Source organism: Colobus angolensis, unplaced genomic scaffold, assembly GCF_000951035.1.
Source record: "Colobus angolensis palliatus isolate OR3802 unplaced genomic scaffold, Cang.pa_1.0 Scaffold280, whole genome shotgun sequence".
Taxonomy (NCBI): Eukaryota; Metazoa; Chordata; class Mammalia; order Primates; family Cercopithecidae; genus Colobus; species Colobus angolensis.
The window spans coordinates 2089867-2099297 of record NW_012116044.1 but is presented as its reverse complement, the minus strand read 5'-3'; positions in this window follow the sequence as shown (position 1 = coordinate 2099297).

Sequence of the window (9431 nt, the reverse complement as noted above, 5' to 3'; positions counted from 1 at the left end):
ACACACACACACACACACACACACACAGGACTTTCAAATGTCTGAGCACTTTCAAAAATTAAAGTTGTGTTTGGAATTGCTTCCAAAGAACACAGAGCATTATTAAGAACATCAATAACAATAAAAAAGCATCACTAGAAAATAGAATAAGAATCAAGCCAAAAAGCTACATATTCACTCTCAATATTATGAATTGTATTAAAATAGGCTATTTAAAAGAATAAAATTGATTAAATTGTATTTTTTTCATAGATCTCATTAGATTTTGGGATGTAATGAAATTTTACTAGTGATGGATAGGTTTCTTGTGAATGTGTTTGGAATAGACAAATCAAAAATAGAATATCATATCAGAGTATCTTATTTGGTTCTTCAATTACCACAATTGTGAGCTGAGAGGTCAGTTCACCAATATGATAAAACCAGGAGAGGGAGCACTGAACATTCTACCTTCATAAATCCTACAAAATATATTTGAAAGATTTCTATTGCAAATACACTGTATTTCAACCAGAAATGTATTAAAATAATTTTCATGAGATCAAGTATTTTTAAATTACAATAATAAATACAATCCATGAGATTTTTATCTAAAACACCATCACCACAGGCCATGTGGTATTAAGAAATCAAATCTGCTGTACAGAGTTGATCAATAACCCTCCACGTCATTTAGCACTAAAATGCATTAATATGTTTTTCTCTAAATATTACATTACAAATAAATGTAAGTATAGCCCTGTCACCTTGGATCTAAAAGACACTGAATGAAACCTGCCTCTCCTTCTGATTCCCTACAACTGTAAGACTTTGTAGCAATTCTAAATTTTTAGCTTAAAGTATACATTTTTACTTAGAAAGTTTAATTACATTGTAACTTGACTAAAAATGGATAACTGGAGTATGAAATTTTTCCAAAAATGAAAAACAATGCAAATATCAATGGGAAAAATCTTATAATAATTTTTAGTTTATTAAGATACATCTAAATAAAGTGGAATGGAAAGTGAGCCCTGACTTGTCCTTAATTTTCATGTGAAAACAAGATTAGTTATTTCTTGTGTTAATTTGAGTTTTGAAAAAGAATAAAGTGAAATGAAAAAAATTTAGTAACTCCTCACAACTTCCAGTGATTAAAAAAAAAAAAATTGGCCAGGCGTGGTGGCTCACGCCTGTAATCCCAACACTTTGGGAGGCTGAGGTGGGCGGATCTCCAGAGGTCAGGAGACCAGCCTGGCCAACATGGCGAAACCTGGTCTCTACTAAAAATACAAAAAATTAGCTGGGCATGGTGGTGTGTGCCTGTAATCCCAGCTACTCAGAAGGCTAAGGCAGGAGAATCGCTTGAACCCTGGAGGCAGAGGTTGCGGTGAGCCGAGATTGCGCCACTGCACTCCAGCCTGGGCGACATAGCTGGACTTCGCCTCAAAAAGAAAAAAAATTTAATACAGTTATAGGAAGCTTAACTTATTCATGTGTCTACTTTGTTTGCCAAAATAAAAATAACAATCATGTGTTCCAAGCTTTTGAAAAATAATACGTTATTAATTCTCCTAATGTTTCTGTGAAGTCATGATAAATAAATGTATTACAGTCTTTTATCTTGTTGAGAAACAAACACACAAACTAAATAATCAAAGACATTGATGAGTTAGCCTATAAGCATCTAATAAATCAATGAAGACCGGTAATGGAAACTAAGTTCTCTTTACTTTCCTTTTAGGGCAATAGTCACTATATTACTATACTTCCCAAGAAAAGCTGGCAAGGATAAGCCATTTTATTTTCAGTTTCCTTTTGTAAACAATCTTTGTAGTTGACAGAAATAGACCAACCTATTCTGTAAATTTTCCATAAACATTCTCTTCATTTTCATAAGCGTAATTCTCATCCTTCTGCCTTATTTGAAATACGAATGTTCCGTATTGGTTTCAAATTCTGGAAGTGGGCAAATCAAGCAATACATTGAGTAAATTACACTGAATGATTTGAGTTTGTGTCAGCTCTATAATTCAACTAATCATTTGTGTACTTTGTCACAGGCGATTCTATTTTTCTGCAAGTTGTCAGAAAACAAAGAAATGTACCTGGAAGTGTTCTAAATTTGTGCACTTTATTTCTTAAGTGCCATATTCCTTTGGAGAGAATGAAAGTGACAAGAGTTCAGACAAACTGCATCCCTACTATATATGAAAGATTTTACTAATTAAACCCACATGGTAAGATTGTATAAGGAAACATCTTTGCCACAGTACAAAACAGTCCTCATTCTTATCTAGCTAATGGCAAAATAAATCCTGTCTTCTTTCCTTTTCCAGTGATGTCAGATGTTCCCCTCTAAGCCTTGACTTGTTCTTTATTTTCATGAGAAAACAAGATTAGCCATCTCTTCCGCTGATTTGTATTTTGAAACAAGAAGTGGAATAGCCCTTATAATGATCACCTGGTATCATCTTTGATTCTGGTCAACAAAAGTTGTCAATCTCTCATTCCCACAACTACCTACTGCTATCTTAATATTCAGAGACAAGCACGTAAGAAGCTATGTTAATTTAAACTTGTAACTGTCCCCCAAAGATAGGACAGTAAGAAAATAAAAGTGTGTTCTCATTAAAACAAAAACAAAACAAAAAAAGCATCTCTTAGGGCTTGCTCACTATAATCTTTATTTCGTTTTGAAATAACCTATGTTAAAGGCTACAGTTTATCCTTTATTTGAAGGGGAAAACTGTAGAATATTTATTTGATAAAACAACTATAGCCATACCTTTTAAGAATAGAGAATGACTAATATTGAAAAAAGAAGGCCTGACATGGTGACTCATGCCTGTAATCCTAGCAGTTTGGGAGGCCGAGGCAGGCGGATCACCTGAGGTCAGGAGCTCAAGACCAGCCTGGCCAATATGGCAAAACCCTGTCTCTACTAAAAATACAAAAACGAGCCGGGCATGGTGGTGGGTGCCTGTAATCCCAGCTACTCGGGAGGCTGAGGCAGGAGAATTGTTTGAACCCATGAGGCAGAGGTTGCAGTGAGCAGAGATCGCACCACTGCACTTCAGCCTAGGCAACACAGCAAGACTCCATCTCGAAAAAAAAGAAAAAAAGAAAACATACAAAATTTCCCAAAAGAGGTTTTTTAAAAATATGTTTATACTTAGAGTTTCCCTCGATTTGTAATTTTCTTGGCACATTTCAAATAACTCCATTTATATAAACATTACAAGTGGTCTATAATAATTGGTAGGATACATGTATTGAAGACCTGAGTTCTGACAATATTATCCTTGTATATCATGGTCTATAACTTTAGCTTATGTGTCATATTTAATCATAATGCCCTTATGTCCAGTATTATAACTAGGAAAATAGCATGCTATTGTGAAAAGAGTACCAGATATAGGATCAGATGATGTGAAGTCCCAACTTGGCCACTTTCTAGCTAGGTAACCGTCACTTAATTTCTCTGAACCTGCTTTCTCATCAATAACCTGAAGTTAATAAAAATACTTGGTCTTCCCAAATCCTAGTGCTACTGAATGATTCATTATATATGCAAGGGCTTTGTAAGCTTTAAAGTTCTGTACAAATTATTAATTATCATTGTCTCATTCACACTGTATGATGAGGAAATGTTTAAGGCCCCCTTTTTCTAGGTCCTTCACCCCAGATAATGATTTTATTTGCCTTATAACTGTTTTGAGGCAATTCTGTTTTACTTTTGTTTTTCTGAGCCTGAGAACTCTGATTTTAATAATAGTATTGCTGTATGTGCGCATGTGTGTGTATGATGGGGAGGGATTTTGGAGCAGCTATCTGCTAATAATTTCAGATTACAACACCTGCTGAGCCCTGCTCACCATATCATTTATCCAGAATTTTCAATCATTAATATTGTACTTCTAGTTAAGATAAAGATCATTATAACTATTAAAATTCCAGTCTATAAAATTTGTAAACTCCTTGTGATCATTGAGTAAAAAAAGTAAATGCATATTTTAAAAAGTGATTGAATAACATTTATAAAAGTTGAAAATAAATAGAAAAGTAAAAAACAGATAATCCTACATATTTTCAAAAGGTGTATTTACTGCTGCCTCTTTTTTATAATCTTTTAGAATGTTAGTTTTGATGTTCCATAAATACAAGTTTAGTAGCAATGCAGTTTCCATCAATTACCAATGTATTCTATGAATCAATGTTCTTGTATTAACTTAAAAAATTGATAGCACAGATACATTTCATACAGCCAGTGCATGTAACCTAACGACGAAAAAAACCTGTGAAGCGCCACCTATTGTTGAAAATAAGTCATTTCCAATTTCAATCAAAACAAAAAATGTGCTTGAGTCTAGGAACTGGGTATTCACAGTGATCACCACTTTACATTATTTTCTTTTTCTTTTGCAATACTGCCATATGGTTTAGAATGTTAGCTTTTAATAAAACTGCAAAAAAATCATTATATAGGCTACTTTTTGAGGAATCAAGAGACATGAAAAGGCTATATCTGTCTATAGGAAGTTACAAGATTGATGGAGAAGATAAAGTAGTGGGGACATTGAGTCTTAGCTAAGATATAAGAATTAATATATAAAGGTGTTTGCCCATTTGAAGTAGTTACTTAGAAAAGGTACTTATTCCAATAATGCTACGATTGTACAAATCTTTCTTTATATTCACATTGTATAATTGTATGTATATTGTGTAATTGTAAATATATATTTACAATACGAGTCCTTATAAATATTCCTTGTATTGTTAATATCATCTGGGCTTATATCACATTCTCTTGAAATATCTCAATATTGTATATGGGATATTGTATATATGGTAAATAATCTCAATATTGGAAAATGTCTCCCTTTTCAAGATGGATTTGGATTTTTCTAACACATAAATCAATAGAAGCCATGTGTATGGAGTAAGATGAGTGCTCAGGCTGAGTTGAAGTCTGGGAAGAAAAACAAAGTATCAATTTACGTTTTTACATATATTAAGTAAGACAACCAGCCTCCTAGAGGAAGACACAAAAGAAAGAGGACAATGAGTAACAGGGGAAGTTTTAAGCAGCTGAGAGTAACAGGAATGCCTTCTACTTTGGCTTGTTTCCTTCACTGGCCATGTTACTTTTACAGATCTCTTTCCCTCCCGAATCCCAAATGGGCACCTGTGAAGTGGATACACTTCAAACTCAAACCTAATTCAGTTTTTTAATTCATACTCTCAATAATTTATCCATTTGCTTAATACATATTTACTAAGCACCTACATCATGCCAAGGAGGATGAACACACTATGAACAAGACGAAGTCCCTGTCCGCATTCCTTACGAGAGTTCACCTGTAGGAGGAAGAGACAGGCAATAAACAAATTAATATTTTGTGACAGTAATGGTAAGTACTGCCATGAGAAAATGAAACTTGGCTGGAGTGATAGGGGTTGAGAGGCGATGACTGCTTTAGCGAGGGTGGCCAAAAAGGGTCTCTCTGAGGAAGTGAGATTTGGGCAGAGCCACGATTCGGTGAGGGAGTGAGCCACTACTGGAGAAGCAGGAATCCAGCAGAAGAAATGGCTAGTGCAAAGGCCCTAGGAAATATCACATGGAACTAGGGAGAGGAAACGTGGTAAAGAGGAGGTCAGAAAGGAAGACTACAACTATATCATTTAGAGCCTTGTAGCCCATAATAAAGACTCCAGGTTTTTTTCTAAAGTCATAAGAGGATTTGCAGCTGATGGTTATCTGTTCAAAATGTTTAAAGACCTGCTATGGGCCAGGCACGGTGGCTCACGTCTGTAATCCCAGCACTTTGGGAGGCTGAGGTGGATGAATCACCTGAAATCAGGAGTTCAAGATCAGCCTGACCAACATGGCAAAGGGGGTTTTCATCTCTACTAAATACAAAATTAGCCTGTTATGGTGGTGGGAGCCTGTAATCCCAACTACTCAGTTACTCAGGAGGCTGAGGAAAGAGAATCACTTGAACCTGGGAGGTGGACGTTGCAGTGAGCCGAGATCATGCCACTGCACTCCAGCCTGGGCGACAGAGCGAGATTCCACCTCAAAAAAAAAAAAAAAAAATCTGCTCTGAAAGATCTGCTGTGTTAAATGTTAAAAGGGTGCTGTAGGGAGAATTAAGAGCAAAGAGAAATATTTATGTTAACACATAGCATAAATTATATATTGCTATAAAATATAAAGTATTAATCATTATAGGAAGAAGAAATTGAATCTTATCATAAAATAAATAGGATTCATAGAAGAGGAAAAGAAAAAGACAGCTTACCTTTAGTGCATGGCACAAAGAAATACCGGAAGGTGCAGATAGGTGACAGGCACATTGTGATTGTGGTCAACTTACAAGACTGGCATGAGTGGAAGGGAAGATTTCTTGTCAAAATTGGATAAGTAAGCTAAGGACAAATTACAGAGGGACCTTAATGCCAATATGAAGATCTGGGCTTGATCCCAAGGACAATAAAATTTTAGAGCAATGGGTTACTTTATAAAAAGGTTTCTTCTCAGAAGATCCATCTGACCATGCAGATTGCAGCACAAAGAGGCTGGTGTAAGGGAGCTGACTTCGAGATGAGGATAGTAATCCCAGTAGGTGTCAGGAACAACTTGGAGCAGGGTGATATTGGCAGTGGAAAAGGAGGGAAAGGGCTAGATCTAAGGTAGCTCTGAATGTTCACTGCATGCCTCTTCATTAAATGATGTAATGACAATAGATTGAAGTCTTGCCTAAAGCTTTTAACAGATCCTTAAAACATGGTAAAATATACCTAATTTGGCCAGTCATACTAAAGAGGCTTACTTTGGGAAGAAACCAGTCACATAGGAAGTTAAACATATAAAGCAGGGGTCCCCAACCCCTCGGCCACCGACCTGTATTGGTGGAACTGGTCTGCATAGCAGGAGGTGAGCGATGAGCGAGCATGAAGCATCATCTGTATTTACAGCCACTCCCCATCACTCACATTACTGCCTGAGTTCCACCTCCTGTCAGATCAGCTGTAGCATTATTTTCTCATAGGAGTGCAAACCCTATTGTGAGCTGTGCATGCGAGGGATCAAGGTTGCTGACTCCTTATGAGAATCTAATGCCTGATGATCTGTAGCTGTCTCCCATCACCCCCAGATGGAACCATCTAGTTGCAGGAAAACAAGCTCAAGACTCCCACTGATTTTACATTATGGTGAGTTGTGTCATTATTTCTTTATATATTACAATATAATAATGGTAGCAATATAGTGCACAATAAATGCAATGCACTTGAATCATCCAGAAACCATCCTCACACCCCCAATCTGTGGAAAAATTGTCTTCCATGAAATCAGTCCCTGATGCCAAAAGGGTTGAGAATCAGAATTTTCTCAATGATATGAATCTTTAGAGTAAAAGAAGGAATCTATATTCATCAGAAAAGTTAGAGGCCTTGCTAGTCTCTTCCATTCACTTCTGTTCAATTTTGAAAGAAGTAAGAGGAGAAAAAAAAGCATTTTCAGGGAGAGAAGTGTTCATAAGAGATCACTAATATTTTATAGCTATGTCTGGCCAACTCAAGGAATGGAATGTTGATTATATTTTGTGCTGTAGCCAGAGATATCAAGCAGTATTTATGCTCCATTAAAGAGTTAATCAATTAGACCATCAAAATGATTGCTGAAGGCCAGGCGCAGTGGCTCATGCCTGTAATCCCAGCACTTTGGGAGGCCGAGGTGGGCGGATCACAAGGTCAGGAGTTCGAGATCAGCCTGGCCAATATGGTGAAACGCCATCTCTACTAAAAATACAAAAATTAGCTGGGAGTGGTGGAAGACGCCTGTAGTCCCAGCTACTCAGGAGGCTGAGGCAGGAGAATCACTTGAACCCGGGAGGCAGGGTTGCAGTGAGCCGAGATTGGGCCACTGCACTCCAGCCTGGGAGACAGAGCGAGTCTCTGTCTCAAAAAAAAACAAGATTGCTGAAAAATCCCCAAGTGAGGAGAATGTATAGATATAGATATAGAAAACCTTAATCCATGAAAAAATCTCAAATACTACACTTAGAGAAAATTGAGGTCAAATATTTGTAATAGCAAGTAAGGTAGGGATGCTATGCTATTGTGATTTGAAAAAAAAAAAATTAAAACTTTTCAATTCTTTGTCCAACTCTATGTGGTAAGTGAGTCATGGACTTTACTTGCTTCCAAGATCATTTTGGTTCATACACCCATCAATCTAACAACTATGTATTGGTACTAGGTGTGGTACTGTGCTAAGTATTAGGGATACAAAGATGAAAACAAATTAATGGGCAAGCTCTAGGTAGTACCTCCACAGGTGATGGGAATAGGGATGGGCTCAGGCTCAAGATCCAAAGACAGCCAATCCATAGCCTAGGCCGTAGCCTAAAGATATTTTGGTTTCTCTCTCTGTCTCTCTGTCTCTGTCTCTCTCTCTCTCTTTTTTTTTTTAATTAAAAAACAAAAGACTCATTAGAAAAAAAGAATGAGCTGGTCCAGTCTGGAAATTGTGGAGAGAATAAGGCAGTTATTTTATGAAATAGAATCTTCAAAGTCAGGAAGAGAAGGGCAATGCAGGACCATGCGTTAGTAAAAGTGATGACTAAACAAAAATCCATAGGTAATAATAACCAAAATATCACATTTCTTTCTTGTTTTTGTTTTAGATGGAGTCTCGCTCTGTCACCCAAGCTGGAGTGTGGTGGTGCGATCTTGGCTTACTGCAACCTCTGCCTCCCAAGTTCAAGCAATTCTCCTGACTCAGCCTCCTGAGTAGCTGGGATTACAGGTGTGTGCCACCACGTCTGGCTAATTTTTGTATTTTTAGTAGAGACGGGGTTTCACCATGTTGGTCAGACTGCTCTTGAACTCCTGACCTCATGATCCACCTGCCTTGGCCTCCCAAAGTGCTGAGATTGCAGGCAGAAGCCACTGTGCCTGGCCAAATATCACATTTCATCAAATCTAAGGTGTCAATTGTATGATGCATTTTTATTTTATGGACTATTATGAAACTTTTTAAAATGCTGCTAATTCACTCATGACACAATGCTTCCTTATCACTTATGGTTTTATATTAAATACTTATTAAAATGGCTTTTTAATGCTGATTTACGCACAGATGTTGTCACATATCATTCTTGTGCACACCTGAAAAGAAAAATGTAAACAAAATAAGTTTATTAGGGTCCCTAAAACTACTTCACATTCAGAGTCTGATTCTTCTGAATTACTTTTGACTCAGTCATTAATGCTTATGTTTTTCTTTTTTTCCTTTTTGAGACGGAGTCTCGCTCTGTCGCCGGGGCTGAAGGACTGTGGCACAATCTCAGCTCACTGCAGCCTCCATCTTCTGAGTTCAAGCAATTGTCCTACCTTAGCCTCCTGAGTAGCTGGGATTACAGGTGCCCGCCACAACGCCCAGA